Here is a 17,866-nt window from a genome sequence, read left to right as displayed (position 1 = left end):
AGCCGCAGTTCAGCCCCGGCCGGAGTCCGCGCCCGCCTCCAGGGGCTGCGCCCGCCTCCAGGGGCTGCCCCCGCGCGGGGCCCGTGAGTGCCGCCAGCCCGCGTGGCGGAGCCGCCCGGAGGTGGTCCCGGCCGGCGGGCAGTAGGTGGGGCGGCTCGGCCCGGCCCGGCCGTGTTTACCTGGCTCGCAGGAAGCCCGGGGGCCGGGGGAGGGGCGGCGGGCGCGCCCGGCGCTCGGAGCCGCCGCCGTCAGTCGTCGCCGCGCGCCAGCGAGGACGAGCCTGCCGCCCCGGCGGCCCGCGTCCCCGACCCGGAAGGCGGCGCCGGCGCCCCGGGACCCCGCGCGCTTGGGGCCCGGGCGGCGAGGAGGCGGCCTGGACCCCGCGGCGCCCTCGGCCTGGGAGCGGCGAGCGCAGCGCGGTGGGTGACCCTCGCCGGGGGCGGGAGGGCCCCTTTGCGTCCTCGGAGCGGGGACCGCGGGGACCTGGGCGCGGGGCTCCCCCGGGCGGCGGCGCAGGTGGCGGCAGGTGGCAGCCGGGCGGCCGCCCTGCGAGGGGTGGGCGCGGGTGTAGACGCCGATCCAGAGCGGCGGGGCTGTCCCCAACGGGTGTCCAGGTGTGGGCTCGGCCGGGCCCGGCGGCCGGGGTCGCGGGCAGAGCGTGGGAGGGGGTGAGGGTAGAGTTTCGGGTGAGAGGTGACAGAGGTCAAGGAGGCCGCCCCGACCTCCGCCGGTTGGCCGCACCAACGCGCGCTGGTAGCGAGCTTTCGGGCAGGTGGGGGTCCCCACCAGCCTAAAGTGCTTCTTAATGACACACCTGGAGCCGAGCGGACGACTCCTGCCGTCCCCTAACACCCCCCCCCCCCCCCCCCCGCCACGAGCCGAAAACCAGTTTCCTTTTGAGCGCCGAGGGCGGCGACAGGCGACTCTCCGGGCTTCCGCCTTCCGGGGGCCCGTCCCGGCTCCGGCCGCGCCGCCTGCGCCCACCTGCGCCCACCTGCGCGCCTGGCGCCCCCGGGCGCGAAGCCCCCTGGGCCCGGCGCCGGGTTGGGTGGCCCTTAGGGTGCCCTGTGATCTGCACGATTCCCTGACATTCAGTGGCTCTGGGTCCTTTGGGCTGCTGGTGGCACTGCCTCGTTTCTTTTAGCGTCTCCTTTCACCTCGTTTCAGAAGGCAGAGTGGGGCTGGGAAAAACGTTTGCGTTTCTTTGGTGATCTCAGTAGGAGTCTGGCAGGAAATTGGCGCTTTCTGGTTCCTGGTTCTCTGTTTTCCAAATGCTACAACGTGAGAATCGACAACGCCTGTTCAGTTTGCCTCTGCAGCCGTGGAAGGCACGGGCCACAGCCGGGATGTGCCGGGAGAGGTGTAAACACGGTGCAGGGGGGCCGCTGGCCGTTCTGGCCACGGATACCCACACCTGGCCTAGAAAGAGAGATTTTCAGAGGGAGGGAGCTCTAGGGTGCGTTCTATTTAAGACCTGTGGGTTTTGGAGAAGACTTTAGCCCCCCAGCTCAGGGAGATAGTTTACAGAGTGGCCCACAAGTCTGGGACGCCCCTGAATCAGGCTCAGTCCTGGCCGGACCACCTCTGAGTGCTGGGGGCCTCCTGGGACGTGGTGACCCAGGTGCAGAGCCAGCGGGAGCCTGGGACAGAGAAGCTCTTCAGGGAGGGATGGGCCCAAAGGACCAGCAAGTGGGCCGCAGCCTCACAGCTGTGTTTCTCCCAACCCAGGAGAAGTGCCCATCAGTCGTCGTATTTTTTTTTTAAGTGGGATAAACCAACACCTGAAGGGAGGGAATCCAGTTCAAAATTATTGTCAAGTGTTGGCTAACAGTCACTCCCAACGGTTTAACTGTTCTGAAATGACTCCCTTTATTAACTCAGGGTTAAACAAAAGCTGTTTGGTTCAAATCCACTTTAGAAACCCTTTGTTGTTTGACTTTTAGTTTCTCTTTAGATTCTTTAAAAATTTGACACAGTATCAGCCACTGTCTCTGTGCCTTTTCCACCCAGGTGTCCAGGTGGCATTTTTGACCACTTGCAAATTGCCAGGCTGTCTTGTTAGAGCAATATATCACCTCACTGATAGGCAGCATGCCCTGGGATACCCTCATTTGATATAACTACCCTATCAGTACCCTCATTTTTACTGCCTAGGAAACCAAGGCATGGAGACACCCAGGGCGCCCAGGACTCAGTTCTGGGAACCTGCCACCAGCCCTTTGTTGCTGCCCTGCAGGGCAAGTAGGACACCTTGCAAAACCCACAGGGCTACCTTCCACTTCTCTGTCTGTTAAAATTCCACCGCTGATGAGCGGCCACGCCCAACAAAATATGCTTCCTCTTCAGAATGATTGGCCTCGAAGGAAGGCCGCTGTCAGGTCTCTGTTAGTCATCTTTTCCTTCACTTCCTCAGTAAAGTTGACAGTAAAGAAGGAAAGACGGTTCTCTAATTCCTCAGTACGTACGCTTTTTAGTAAGTAGTCATTAAGCAGTAAGACACTTCTATTGGTCCGTTAGAGCCACTGAAGGAAGCTTAAATCAGCCTGAGTTTGGGGCTCCAGGAGGTGAGTTTAATTAATTTATTTATTTTTGGCTGTGTTGGGTCTTCGTTCCGTGCGAGGGCTTTCTCTAGTTGCGGCGAGCGGGGGCCACTCTTCATTGTGGTGCGCGGGCCTCTCACTATCGCGGGCTCTCTTGTTGCGGAGCACAGGCTCCAGACGCGCGGGCTCAGTAGTTGTGGCTCACGGGCCCAGTTGCTCCGCGGCATGTGGGATCTTCCCAGACCAGGGCTTGAACCCGTGTCCCCTGCATTGGCAGGCAGATTCTCAACCACTGCGCCACCAGGGAAGCCCCAGGAGGTGAGTTTAAAGCAACAGTAATTATACACAGGGAGACCCTGGTGGCCCCACTCAACAGAGATGAGCAGAATTCAAACTCCACCTAAACGTGTAGCCGTCAGGCTTCAGCCAGAGAAACGGAATAGATGGGAGAGGCACATGAGTGACTTATCGCAAGGATTTGGGGCTGGAGAGGCCGACCAGACAGGAGGCTGGAGCTCTCAGGCGTGAGCTGAGGCCACATCCAGAGGTCACGCTGCAACCAGGAATAGGCAACAGTGCATATTCTGAAGTTTTAGCAATGTCTCGGAGTCAATAATTGCTAAAAATTCATAAATGTGGATCTGGACTCTGTGAACACCACTGAGTAAGTGTGAGGCTCTGTTATTAAAAAAAGTAGATGGATGCCTAGAGAATGAGGATAAACAGACTTAGGTGAGGTATCTGGAATGTATCAAACATTCTAAAATTCAGCGATATAAAACAAACTGCCCAATAGAGAAAGATGTGACTGAACAGGCTGGCCAGAAGAGAAAACCCAGATGGGCTAGTAAAATATGAAAAGGTGTTCAACCCACTAGTTCTCAGGGAATCAAAAATCACATCAATGGGATCATTTTTCATATCCATCATACTGGTAAAAATTTTAAATTCTGACTATACCAAGTATTGAGGAAGATGTAGAGAAGTGAGAACTCACATTATTGTGAGTAGGAGTGTAAATGAAAACAGACACTTTAGAGAAGAATCCAGAAAAGCTGATGACAGACATTCCCTATGACCTCGTGATTTCACTCTGAAGTGCACCCTCTAGGGAGAACCTGGTCTGAGTGCATAGGGCACATACAAAGGTTGCTCATGGAAGCAATTTTTAAAAACTTTTTATTTTGAGATAATTGTAGATTCACATGCAATTGTGAGAAATAATAGAGATCCATATATGCTTCATAACATCTTGCAAAACTATAGACAATATCACATCCAGGAGATCAACATTGGTGCAATCCGTCAGCTGTGTTGAGATGTCGGATTTTGCTAGTTTACGTGTGTGTGTCTGTGTGTAGTTCTCTGTAATTTTATCACACATGTACAATCGTGTGACCACCCACCTCAGGTAGGACAGCTCCGTCACAAATTCCCTAGGGCTGCCCTTTATGGCCACAGCCAACTTCCCCCTTCCCCCTCCCTATGCCCTTGGCAACCACTAATCTGTTCCCCATTTTCTGTAATTTCATCATTTCGAGAATGCTATTTAAGTAGAGTCATGCAACCTTTTTTGATTGGCTTTTTTCACTGACTGCAATTCTCTTGAGATCTCTCCAAGTCGTTGAGTGTACTGATAGCTTGTTCTTTTTTTGTTGATGAGTAGTATTCCGAGGAATGGGTGCCCACCCCGCTCCCGTAGTTGTTTGGTTTTAAGCATTTGCCCTTTGAGGGTTTCCAGTTTGGGACTATTTGAGTAAAGCTGCTATGATCGTCCATGTACAGGTTTTTGTGTGAACACAGTTTTCATTTCTCTGGGATAAATGCCCAAGCAAGAGTGCCATTGCTGAGTCAAATAGCAAACACGTATTCCATTTCATAAGAAACTGCCCTCCTCTTTTCCAGAATGGCTGCACCGTTTTACATCCTACCAGCCAGGTGTGAGTGATGCAGGATCTCCACGACAGCCTTTGGCACTGTCACTATTTTTTATTTGCGCCTCTAACAGGTGTGCGGCGATACTTCACTGTGATTTTAGTCTGCGTTTCCCTCACAGATAATGATGCCAGTAGTCTTTCCATGTGTGCGTCTGCCATCTGCACGTCCTCTCAACTAGCAGCCTGTTCTCGTCTTTGCCCTTTTTCTGATTGGGTTGTTCGGTCACGTTAGTTCCTTGTATGTTCTAAATACGGCTCCTAGTTTTGGTTTGCAGTTATTCTGTCAGTTTAGCTTGACTTCATCCTCTCCACAGGGTCTTTTGCAGGAAGAAAGTTTTTCATTTCGATGAGATCCAGTTTATTAATTTTCTCCTTTTATGAATTGTGATTTGGGTGTGAAATGCAAGAACCCGTCACCTAGCCTGAGTCTGGAAGATTTTCTCCTTTTTTTTTCCCCTACAGTTTTATAGTTCTACATTTTACACTGAAGTCTGTTGTCCATTTCCAGTTAATTTTATACAAGGAGTGAGGTTTAGGTGGAGGGTTTTGGTTTTGTTTGGTTTTTGTTCCTACCTAGGAATGTCGAATTGCTCCAGGACTGTTTGTTGAAAAGATGATCCTTCCTCCATGGAATTGCTTTTGCATCTTTGTCAAAACTCGTGTCCCCGTGTTTGTGTGGGTCTATTTCTGGTTTCCCTGATCTGTGCCCTTGATCGGGGTGTCTGTTGCTGCACCAGGACCACACTGTGCTGATTTCTGCGGCTGGAGGGTGAACCTTACCATCAGGTAGCGTGAGTCCTCCTTCTTTCTTTATCAAAATCCTGTTAGCTGTGCTGGTTCCTGCACTGTTCCAAACGTTTTAGAATAAGCTTGTTTGTGTCTACAAAACCCTTGGTGGAATTTTTATAGGAATTTCATCAAATCTATAGATGGACTTGGGGAGAATTAACAGTTTTACCGTGTGGAGTCTTCCACGCTGAGATCACAGGTTGTCTCTGTTTATTCAGATGTGCTTTTGTTTCTTTCATCACTGTTTTGTAATTTTCAGCGTATAGATTCTGAATCTGTGGGGTTTTTTTAAGAGTATACCTAAATATTTCTCTTTTTTTGAGTTATTTTTAAATAGTGTCATGTTTTTAACTTCAGTTTCTACATGTGTGTTGTTAGTTGACACAAATGTGGATGATTTTTGTGTGCTGACCTTGTGTCCTGTGACCTTGCCTAACTCCCTCACTAAGCCTAGATTTTGGGGGTAGATTCCTTGTGATATCCATGCAGACCGTCATGTTACCTGTAAAGGGGAAAGTGTTATTGCTTCCTTTCCAATCTCTATCCTTTATAATTTCTTTTTCTTGTTGTGTTGCACTGGAACTTCCAGAGCTCTGTTGAATAAGAGTTGCAGGAGTGGACATCCTTGCCTTGTTCCTGATCAAAGGGGTAAAGCATTCACCTTTTCACCACTAAATATGATGTAGCTATAGGGTTTTTGTAGAAGTTCCTCATGACATTGAGGTAGTTCCCCTCTGTTCCTAACTTGCTGAGAGGTTTTGTCATGAATGGGTGTTGGATTTTGTCAAATATTCTTTCAGTCAATTGACAGGCTCCCATGATTTTTCCTCTTTAACCTGTTAGTATGATGGATTATATTGATTAATGTTCAAGTCGGTGTTGAACCACCCTTGCATGTCTGAAATAAATTCCACTCGGTCATGTGTATAATTTTTTTATATGTTGCTGGATTCACTTTGCTAGTATTTTGTTGAGGATTTTTGCTTCTATGTTCATGAGAGAGATTGGTCTGTGGTTTTCATTCTTTGTACAGTCTTTGCTGGTTTTGATATCAGGGTAATATGAGCCCCATAAAAATGAGCTGGGAAGTGCTCCCTCCTGTTCTAATTTCTGAAAGGGTTTATGTACAAATGACATTAATTCTTCTTTAAATGTTTGGTAGAAATTTCCAGTGAAACCATCTGGGGCTGGAGATTTCTTTGGAAGTCTTTGGAGGGGCATTTTCTAATTACACATACAGTTTCATTAATAGTTGTAAGATTATTCAAGTTATATATTTCATCTTGGTTGAATTTTGGTAGTTTGTGGGTTTTGAAGAATTGGTTCATTTCTTGTAAACTGTAGAATTTATGAGTGTACTGTGTTCACAGAATCCTTTATTATCCTTGGAATGCCACAGGATCTGTAGCGATATCCCTAGTTTTATTCCTGATAGTGATGATTTCTGTCTTCTCTCCTTTTATGTGAGAATCTTGCTAGAGCATGATCCATTTTATTGATTTTTTTTTCAAAGAACTAGCTCTTTGTTTAATTGATTTTTCTCTATTGTTTTCCTGTTTTTGGTTTCATTGGTTTCTGTTCTTATCTTTACTATTTCCTTCCTTCTACTTTCTTTGGATATATTTAGGTTTTTTTGTTTGGTTTGGTTTTCTAGTTTCATCAGTTAGAACTTAGATTATTGATTTGAGTACCTTTCCTGTTTTCAACGTCAGCATTTTAGTCCTATAAATTTCCCTCTCAGCACTATTTTAGCTGTGTCCACATGTTTTTTTCAAATGGTTTAAATGTTTATTGAATCGAGATTTTGTGTGTCCCAGATCAGGTCAAAAAGTGAACAAAATGTGGAAAGGGTTGGCTGGTTGATGGTTCCCAGAAAGAGGGCTGAGGTTCAAGGTGTACCTCTGCCAGGCTCCGTGCGGTGTTGAGTCAGGTCTCAATACAGGTCAAACTCAAAGCAATAACATTGAATGGAAAGCAGCCAAGTTACAGATGAATAAATACAGTATCATTCTATTTATTGAAAAATTTTAAATACACAAAAGAACACACTACCTGTTGTGTTCACACAGAGATGAAATAAATACAGAAATCACGCAAATTGGGCTATCCATCAACCTCAGGAAGCTGCTTACCTGTGTCCAGGGAAGGATGGGTTTGTATGAAGGGAAGGGAATTTGTTTTATTTCTGAAACATTTTGAGATTTTAGACAAAGAAAGGAATGTGTCACTTTTTTTGAGGGAAAAGGTAAACCAGCTGTGTATTTTTTTCTGTACCTTTTGTTTGTAATAATTAATCACTTATGTTAACAATAAAGAAGCCAATGCCAAGTTTGGGGGGATGACACTAAAGAAGATGAAATGATGGAAAAGCTGGGAAGATTAATAGCCTCAAAGAAGAACCTGGCAGTAGGTTGGGGTGAAGTTACTAAAATTAGGTAAAGAGCAAGGCAAGAGCAAAGAAAAAGAGAGTTGGGGAACTTCCCTTGTCCCCATTATCATTTGTAAACGGGGTACAAACAAGGAAAACTAGAAGTGGAGTTAAGTAGGGTGATCTTAGAAGAAGGGCTGTGCCCTGTGAACCAGCCAAGGGCTGAGATTTCGGGGGGCGGGGGGGGGAAGGTGGGCGCCGCGCCTGGCCTCCACTCAGCCTGTGAATTCAACTTGCGATCCGCTGTCTTTCTTTTAAGAACCATTTACATCTGCGTAAACATGAAGGACGTGAGGGGGAACTAGCGCATTGGGACCCAGCTGGTTTTCCTTCTTTGCTGCCTGAATTTTTCCTGAGTCCCTCACGTGCATAAGTTTGGCCTCTAAGTACCGTCCAGCATGTTTTAAATAGAGGTCAGCCAACCAGGGCCTCCCTTCTCGCTCCTCCGCCCGGTGGGAGAGCTGGCCCCGGACGCGTCCGCAAGTCCGCAGGTCCCCCTCCCGTGGGCACCGGACCGCCTCCCCGGCCCAGGGCGCCTCTGCTCCCTTCCACTCACCCGCTCCAGACTCGCCGTGTCGGCACCAATGTCTGCGGGCCGGCGACTGGTCTACAGGGGCCACTGGCCACAGGCAAGTGCAAGGACACTGAGGTGGCCGAGGAAAGTCTGTAACTGATTTCCTGTAGAATTATTTCACTTTCTTTAAGAGTGAGGGGATTAACATTCAGCTGACCCTTTTTCCAAGATAAGAGAAGGAAAATGAGGTTTTATTCACAGTAAGTGATTAACCAAATTTCATGCTTCGTTCTATATTAGAGACTAATATACAGAGCGTGGGAAGACGGGTCCCAGAGGCAGCTGAGAGCCTGGAAGGTGGTCACCCCGACACACTCACACTCTGTCACACACACACACACACTCCCCCCCCCACGTGCTCATGGCTGGAGTCCGCACGTGACGGCTGGTGTGGGGTTGGCAGCCCTGCATGTTAGGGCAGCATCTTGTGCGGTAAGAACTACCCCTCCTTCGCCGAATGTAATTATGCCTGAGGTTAATCCTCTGAACTTCTCAACCCAAGAGTTTATTTCCATGTGATATCTGTCGTTTCAAACATGCATATATATATATATATGTATATAATGACGTATCTAAAACCCACTAAGAAGCCTAACTAATCTCTCCCGCCACTCAGACAGAATTATTTTCTTTCTTTCTCTTTTTATGGTTTTCAGTTTCTTTTTTTAAAATTGAAGTAGGGTTGATTTACAGTGTTGTGTTAGTTTCTGGTGTACAGCAAAGTGATTCAGTTATGCAGATATAGACATATTCTTTTTCAGATTCTTTTCCCTTATAGGTTATTAAAAAATATTGAGTAGAGTTCCCTGTGCTGCACAGTAGGGCCTTGTTGTTTACCTATTTTAGATACAGTCGTGTGTATCTGCTCGTCCTAAACTCCTAACTTATCTCCCCACCCTCTTTCCCCTTTGGTAACCGTAAGTTTGTTTTCTGTCTGTGAGTCTGTTTCCAGACAGACTCATTTTCTAAAAGGACACAGAATAAATGCAGTGATGATGTCTGGACAGGCCCTGTCAGCGTCCTGGGGTGAGACGGTCTGCCCAGAAGGTGGAGGCCCTCCTGCCCCCGCGCTGGGGAGCCGGGTCAGGTCTGTTCCCCAGCAACCCTCTGAATCGACCGACATCCTCACCCTGTTGCAGGCGAGGAAACGCGAGTGCTCAGCGCTCAGCAGATCTGGGGGGTCATGTGAAGCCCAGGGTGTCCTCTGCTCTGTCCAGCGACACGTGTGACGGCCAGCCATGCCCACCCTGTGCTCCTGAGCTCTCAGAGCACATTTCCAAATCCAGTCGTCCCTACACCTGTGTCAGACTGCACTGTCTCAAGTCAGTGTCCCACAGCTGGGAGGGGCGTTGGGCCCCAGCCAGCCCCAGGCCTTGTCCCCAAGCTGGTCACGACTGCTGGGGACCAATCAGAAACCAGGGGCTTTTTTTTATTGTTATTTATTTATTTATTTTTGGCTGCACTGGGTCCTCGTTGCTGCACGCGGGCTTTCTCTAGTTGCGGCTAGTGGGGGCTACTCTTCGTTGCCGTGCACAGGCTTCTCATTGCGGTGGCTTCTCTTGTTGCGGAGCACGGTCTCTAGGTGCATGGGCTTCAGTAGTTGTGGCGCACGGGCTCAGTAGTTGTGGCTCACGGGCTCTAGAGCGCAGGCTCAGTAGTTGTGGCGCACGGGCTTCGTTGCTCCGCGGCATGTGGGATCTTCCCGGACCAGGGCTCAAACCTGTGTCCCCTGCATTGGCAGGCGGATTGTTAACCACTGCGCCACCAGGGAAGCCCAGGGGCTTTTGTTTTAAAACGAGCTCCTTTTTAAAGGAAAGAATTGGTATGAAAAGATACAAGAACGGCGTTTCTCTTAGTGGTGATGTGATGCCGCACATCAAAACTGATGCTGGTTTTGAAAAGGGGTCAGTGGCTGATAGTTGGTGACGAGGGGGGTGACGCCCTCCAGAGCGTGAGGGAGCTTCTCCGAGGCCCAAAACCGCAGCTTTTTACAGGAAATGAGTTTCTGCTCAGAGCCCCTTGGCAGTTGTTCCCCTTGGTATGTGTTGTAAATTTTGAAATGCAAAAAGGGTTGCAAGAGCCATTCAGTGTGTTTTACTGAACACACTGGTTTTTAACATCATGCTGATTCTGATTACATAGTAATTAGGCTTGGGTTCGGTTTATACCCCCCCACTGTTAAAACCATCTAGAAAACAGAGACTGGCGTTGATGCTTCTTCTGAAAGTGAGTTGACTTGGTTGCATTTTACATCAGGTTTTGCTTTGATCGGTGGCCAACATTCAGTGCTGACCACCCTGACGGCAGCTCTGAGTGACCCCCAGGGAGTGCCAGGCCATGCCCTGCGCCCTGCAGGCGACATCTGAGTGCTGAGGGTTCCGTGGCAGCCCAGGGTCCCAGCTGGTGAGGGCGGCAGCTCAGCTCGGGGGCCCCCGTGGTCTGCCCGGCCCCATGACCAGCAGCTCCCCGGCTGGAGTGAGACTTCCTATGAGTCATGGCTGGAAGGGCAGGCAGAGCCACTGGGGTGACACGCCTCACTGTCATTTGGTTTTCTGAAATGTTTATTTCAGAGAGTGACTCCTGCAGTCAGATTTCCCTTTGTTTCATGGGACCTGGGGGCAGGAGGGTGGAAGCAGGTGAGGGTTTGAATTTTGCCAGAGTGTGGGGAGCCTGGTGGCCCCATCCTCGATGTTTTGAGTAAAGAGAGGGCTTGTGCTGGCCTTGTTCACCACTGATAGCAGCGACCGCAAGTGTCGGCCCCGCCTTCCGGGGTGTCAGGCGGCAGAGGATCTCCCCCCAGGCCACATCCGAGCCGCCCCTGCAGTTAGCAGCCCCTGTCGCCGCAGCCCTGCGGGCAGGAGCAAAAAGCCAGGTGCAAGAACGTTCCTCCAGTAAAGATGGGCAGATGCACGGCCTCGCCTACACCAGCCGCCAGACTAACCAAGAGGAAGGAAAGCTCAGATGGCGCTCACCTCCATCCGGAGTCTGATTGGATACCTGCCCGAATCAGTGTAGACGGCTGCAGGGCCGGGATTGGCGGGGGGGCAGGATACCCAGCGCCCCAGCAAAGTGTCTGCCGTGGCCAGCGCCTGGCTCCAAGCCTTCCACGGGGCTCTGGACTAGGACGACGCCCAGCGATCCCCCGGTGGTCTGCCAGCCACCTGCATGCATGTTGTCCAGAATTCTCATTAAATGCAGAGTCCTAGGCCCGGGGCTCTGGACACCACCCCACAACCTCGGGGCCCAGGCCCACGAATGTGTAATCTAGTGAGCTCCAAGTGATGAGGACCACTGCTCAGTGAAAGACAGAAATGGGTGAGGGGTGCCCGACGTGTGTCTTGGTGACACAGATTTACCTGAATGCACCTGCACATGCTCACAAACATCCACTTTAACACGATCAAGAAATTATACTTCACTCATAAACTGACTTTATGTTTGAAGAATGACTCATGGAAAATAACGTTCTATACTGATGATATGTTCTTATTTTTTTTATTATTTTTATTTTTTAATTAATTAATTAATTTTTATGTTTGGCTGCATTGGGTCTTCGTTGCTGCGCACGGGCTTTCTCTAGTTGCAGCAAGCGGGGGCTACTCTTCATTGCGGTGCGTGGGCTTCTCATTACGGCGGCTTCTCTTGTTGCGGAGCACAGGCTCTAGGCGCGCAGGCTTCAGTAGTTGTCACTCGCGGTCTCAGTAGTTGTGGCTCGCGGGCTCTAGAGCACAGGCTCAGTAGTCGTGGTGCACGGGCTTAGTTGCTCCGCGACATGTGGGATCTTCCCGGACCAGGGCTCGAACCCGTGTCCCCTGCATTTGGCAGGCGGATTTTTTTTTTAACATCTTTATTGGAGTATAATTGCTTTACAATGGTGTGTTAGTTTCTGCTGTATAGCAAAGTGAATCAGCTATACATATACATATATCCCCATATCCCCTCCCTCTTGCGTCTCCCTCCCACCCTCCCTATCCCACCCCTCTAGGTGGTCACAAAGTACCCAGCTGATCTCCCTGTACTATGCAGCTGCTTCCCACTAGCTATCTGTTTTACGTTTGGTAGTATATATATGTCCATGCCACTCTCTCACTTCCTCCCAGCTTACCCTTCCCCCTCCCTGTGTCCTCAAGTCCATTCTCTACATCTGCGTCTTTATTCCTGTCCTGCCCCTAGGTTCTTCAGAACCTTTTTTTTTTTTTTTTTTTTTAGATCCCATATATATGTGTTAGCATATGGTATTTGTTTTTCTCTTTCTGACTTACTTCACTCTGTATTATCGTTTGTTTTTGATACTCCATTTAGAGGATGACATTCTCTTTCCTGCCTGTGAGCGCTAGCGTATCTAACAAGGAATATTTAGGGATACGCATCGTCTCCATCCTGGCTTCTTGGTTAGTTGGAACCTAACATTTTTGCTAAACTTGCTTTGAAAGCAAAAAATACAGAGCTGTGTGGCAGGCTTCCCAAATAGAGCAAACGCACAATTGATTCTTTAAAATTTTCTCATTCTCTAGGATGGGCAGAAGGCCACACCGTGCCTTTCCAATGCACCCACATAAAACAGACGCGTCTGGGGCCCTGAAAGTGCTGTATAGTATTATTAGGGAGCTCAGGGATCCACAGATAGGTTTCCCAAGGCCCAACATTTGCTGAACACACTGCAAGATGTATAAACAAAACTCAGGTTTCCCGATGAGGGGGCTGTGCTGGCAGAGGGGAGGGGACTCAGTAGCTGCTTCTAATCCCCCCAGCAGCCCCGTGCCTCCCTTGCAGCCTGTCTGGGAATTCTCTGGGCTCTTCCCGGAATTCCTGGCTGGGGTTAGGGTTAGGATGGACGGCTCCTTCAGGGCTGTTCCCTCACCCTGTTTCCAGGATGCCCACCTTCCCCACATGGCTTTTCACAGCAGTAGCTCTGTTCTCTGGTTCTGATCACGTTTAGTTTATAAGGGGTTAGATGTTCCATTCCGCACTTACGTTCTGGGACAGGTAAATAAGTTTTCCTCGCCTCACGTCCTCTGCGTGGTGCTCAGGGGTGGTGTTTGTTGCACCCCCAGGTGGCTGCTTCCACTGACCCTGATCATCACCATCCAGCTGACGCACATGAGAGTCTGAATTTTGCCGAAGTCATTTGCCCAAGTCTGTTCTTCAGCAACCAGGAGAACATGGGACATGATTTATTCAGCTCGCTGTGTTGCCTTACAAGACCAGATAAAGCAGGAACTTAATAAAATAAACAAAAATGACTCTCATATTTTAGGAGCTAGGTTTCTCTTGGTGTGGTAGGAGGGCAGGGTGTGCTTTGGTTGTTTTTATTCTGGTTCTTTCGGATGTCTGAAAACGTGATAGCCTTGGACTAGCTGAGACCAGGGATGTATGAAGTGGAATCCCCAGCTGCCGTTGTCTTCCTAGAAATAGAAAGAGGCTAAATTATATTTCAGAGTCAGGCCTAATGCATCTCTACCTTCGATGCATCATCTTATACAGCTCTAGGGAAGGTGCTGTCCCTTTTAAAAGGCAGACAATGATTCTTTTATTCCGTCATTATCTCTGTATGTCAAGGCTTATTTTTGAAGAGAGAAGGCTTTAAATCAGATATTAAAAGCTAGCCTGGGATTTCCTTGGCGGTCCAGTGGTTAAGACTCCGCCCTTCCACTTCAAGGAGCCTGAGTTTGTTCCCTGGTTGGGGAACTAAGATCCCTCAGGCTGTGTGGCTCGGCCAAAAAAAAAAAAAAAGCTAGCCTTATTCATTTCAGACGTTGTTTGGAAATTGTTATGTGAAAGGAAGGAGGGCACAGAGGTGCTGACCTGGCAGACAGCCTTTCTGAAAAGGCAGTGAAATGTCGTGTTTAAAGCCACATTTTGTAATAGTCCTAACACTATTTACACAGATATTTTTTACATAGGATTAACAACACCAAAAAAAAATGTGGGATGGGAAATTAAAGTAAATTTTAATGTGAAGGTAGATTAAAACCTGGACAAATTTTCACACCCTTTTTTTTTTTTTAATTTATTTATTTTTGGCTGCGTTGGGTTTTTGTTGCTGCGCACGGGCTTTCTCAAGCTGCGGCGAGCAGGGGCTACTCTTCGTTGCGGTGCGCGGGCTTCTCATTGCGGTGGCTTCTCTTGTTGCGGAGCACAGGCTCTAGGCACACAGGCTCAGTAGTTGTGGCTCATGGGCTCAGTAGTTGTGGCTCACAGGCTCTAGAGCGCAGGCTCAGTAGTTGTGGCACACGGGCTTAGCTGCTCCATGGCACGTGGGATCTTCCCGGACCAGGGCTCGAACCCGTGTCCCCTGCATTGGCAGGCAGATTCCCAACCACTGCGCCACCAGGGAAGCCCTCACACCCTTTTTTTTTTTTTAATTAATTAATTAATGGCTGTGTTGGGTCTTAGTTTCTGTGCGAGGGCTTTCTCTAGTTGTGGCAAGTGGGGGCCACTTCATCGCGATGCGCGGGCCTCTCACTATAGCGGCCTCTCGTTGCGGAGCACAGGCTCCAGACGCGCAGGCTCAGTAGTTGTGGCTCACGGGCCCAGTTGCTCTGCGGCATGTGGGATCTTCCCAGACCAGGGCTCGAACCCGCGTCCCCTGCATTAGCAGGCAGATTCTCAGCCACTGCGCCACCAGGGAAGCCCCCACACCCTTTTTTTAAAAACCACATTAGTTCATGAAGGTAGAAAAGGTCCCAGGTGTCATTTCTGTGTGGGCTCATGTGGTACAATCATCACAGAGTTCGAAATCTCTGAGACTTAACTTCATTTGCTTTCATGACTTGTGCTGAAGAAGAGTTTGAAAAATGTGCCCTGGACTCAATCCAGAGTTTGCTCCTGACCTCCTTCCGTGGAGCTGCCCTTAGTTACCGTAATGCCCAGAATCCAATGGGGCTCTGAAGGGTGGTTCAAATCCCACTATTTCCCTGTCCTTTTCTTAGGTTAACCTTCCCAGCCACTCTCTCTGGAGTTTTCTGCACAGAGCTGGTGTGGGCTTCGTGACTAATTACAGATGTTCTAGGGTACGTGATGGAGACCCCGGGGAGGGAGGTATAGAAACGCAGAGAGGAAGGAGACAGGGGGTGTTCATTCATCCCTCAAAGCAGGTGAAGCGCGGACCCAAGTTGGTGCCCGTGGGCTTTATGAAAGAAAGAAAACAACACCAGGCTGAGGTCTGTGCACAGCGTGGGCCCGGCTGTCTGTGGAGACCCCGCGCCCGTAGCCTGTCTGCACAGCTAACCTGTCTGGTAACCAGGTAACCGAAAGGCCAGGCGCTGCACCAGATGCTGCCCTGGGTTCAGAGGTTTCTATTCCAACCTTTGGACGCAGCTTACATCAGAGTGTAATTCGAAATCAGCGCTTTGAAAAGGTATCTAATTCATTAAGAACCGCCCTCCCCCGCTGCCCCAGGCATCTGTGGGTGCCTTGTTTCCATGTATTTTAACTCAGGCTTGTTGTAACTGGTCACTCACGTGCTGAGCGCAGATCCTTGCTTGTTTGATCACAGCTCTTCCTGCCTTCACGACGGATCCCCTGGCCGCCCAGGGAGGGTCTGCATTTGCCCTTAACGGCGGGTGCCCTTGGAGGGGGGGCACGTGCAACGAAGGCTGCAGGTCCAGCCTCCTGAGGGCCGCGTTCTGGTGTCTGGCGCTCGGGCCTCCCACCCTCCGGTCTGCCTGCTGCTCCCCTGGGCTCCCGGCCTTGGAGGCTTCAGCCCAAAGTGAGGGACGACGGGGCACCCGCCATGCCCGCCGCCCTCCGAGCTCTGCACCCACCCTTGGGGGCAGCGGCAGGGGTGCCGCCCGCGCCTCCCTTTTGTGGTGTCCTTGGTTCCTTCTGCGCAAGGGCTTCTGTTCCCAGGGAACCCTGCCCCTAGAGAGGCCCTCAGCCCCCCTGGCCCCGAGCTCTCCTCTTGGAGGCCTAGGCTGCGCCCTCCGGCCACACTGGTCCTCACGGCCACGCCACCTCCCCGGTGCATACCTGGCTCTGGTCAGAGGGGGTGCCTCGATCCAGAGATCGGTCTGGTGGTCTCAAACCCCACGTGTGCTCCGTGCGTGTGCGTGTGTGTCTGGGCGCACGTGGTTTGGGGTGGAGGGAATAACTTCAGGGCTTTATTCTGCTTCTCCCATTCACTTCACAGGTGTTTACTGAGCACCTACTGTGCACCAGTCAGTGGGGTGGGTGCTGGGGACACAGCGGTGGACGAGTCACGGGTCCCACCTGTAGTGCCTTCATCTCCAGCGTGCTCCATGGGACGACAGTTCCAGCAGGGGAGGGGGATCGCGGAGAGGGTGGCTCAGGACCCGGGCTCAGCGAGGGTCCGGCCCTGCCCGGGGAGGGAGCAGTGGTCTCAGGGCTGCAGGAGAGACCCTGCAGGGTCGAGGGGAGGCTGGGGTGAGCCAGACAACTTCCCTGAGTTCCTGCAGGTCCCCTCCCAGCCCTCCCTCCTCTCGGTGGTGGGGACAGAGCAGGACCGCACGGCCAGGGGCCCCAGGCAGGCAGCGTGCCCTGTGGATTCTGCTCTCCCCACTTCGGGGGCCTCTCCTGACCCAGTGTACGCTGGTCACATGTGCTCCCCCTGAGGACGGACCTCTGGGGACCAACCTGCTCTGACGGTCCTTACCCCCTGCCCCCTCCGAGAAGGATGGGGGGCAGAGGGGTGTTAGCTTAGAGGAGGATTCTCTCCCGGAGGAGACTTCTCGTTGTTCTTCTGGCGCCACAGGGACGCAGAAGAGGTGTGTGTGTGTGTGTGTGTGTGTGTGTGTGTGTGGTTGCATCTGTGCACATTGTGCTTGCTGGAACCCAGCTCCTCCCCTGCACTCACTGCATCAGGTAATGAGTCTGGTCCCGTCTTGTTTGGTCCCGGCCCCAGCTTCGGGAACCCAGATGTCTGCGTGTCTGACACGATACGGCAGCTTCTCTTAAACTCCCGGGGTTACAGGTGCGAGGCACCCACACCATCCCTGTAGGAGTTAGTGCGGCCGCCCCCGGCCCCGCCCCAGGCCCCTCGCTTCCCCAGAAGGACAGCGGAGCCCGTGACCTGTCCAGGGCCGCCCGGCTGCCTGGGGCAGGTGAGACCAGGACTCAGCCTTCCTGCCCCCAATGCCCCACTTCCATCACCCTTTTTGGTCCTTTAAGTCGGTCCTGCACTGTCTTTGGATGTTACCACCCCTAAGCATCAAATAAGAAGTTATTTATCCACAAATGCCATGCTTTGGGGGGAATATGAGTGATTAAGACACTTTATTATAGTTTCAGTGTGGTCACAGTTTATCAGATAAGCACAATATTGTGAACATTCTCTGCCAGATGTTTTCATTTTTCATTTATTTCCGGTAAAAGGCATTCTGGATAATCTTGATTTTGATGGAGAAATAAAATCATAAGGCCTCCACCTTGTGGCAATAAAGCATTGCCTTCTGAAAGGATACTGATCTTTTTTAGGCCTTAAAGGTACCACTTAGAAACTAAAAAGTGTGCAGAAACCAGGTGAAAAGTTCAGGGTCAGACTACAAGCTTGTTGTCAGCCCCATGTTCATCACACATGCTGTGCTCTGTAGATGTTTGTTATTTACCTGTTTAAAAGAGATTTAATGTTATGATGTAT

The 17,866-nt window shown here is 50.5% G+C and overlaps 1 protein-coding gene across 4 annotated transcripts in view; it reads left to right on the top strand.

Annotated features, from left to right (window-relative positions):
- Positions 1-270: 270 nt before the first annotated feature.
- Positions 271-17,866, top strand: part of LOC118906695 (myelin basic protein) — a 117,602-nt gene continuing 100,006 nt past the window's right edge. Inside the window, exon 1 of one of the 4 annotated variants that reach the window (XM_036874255.1) lies at positions 271-419. The gene's annotated coding sequence lies outside the window, so the exon portion shown is untranslated. The remainder of the gene's footprint in view (positions 420-17,866) is intronic. The other 3 variants (XM_036874256.1, XM_036874254.1, XM_036874258.1) reach the window with 3 other exon arrangements.

This window comes from Balaenoptera musculus, chromosome 14 (assembly GCF_009873245.2).
Source record: "Balaenoptera musculus isolate JJ_BM4_2016_0621 chromosome 14, mBalMus1.pri.v3, whole genome shotgun sequence".
Lineage (NCBI taxonomy): Eukaryota > Metazoa > Chordata > Mammalia > Artiodactyla > Balaenopteridae > Balaenoptera > Balaenoptera musculus.
This window is presented reverse-complemented; position numbering and strand designations above follow the sequence as displayed.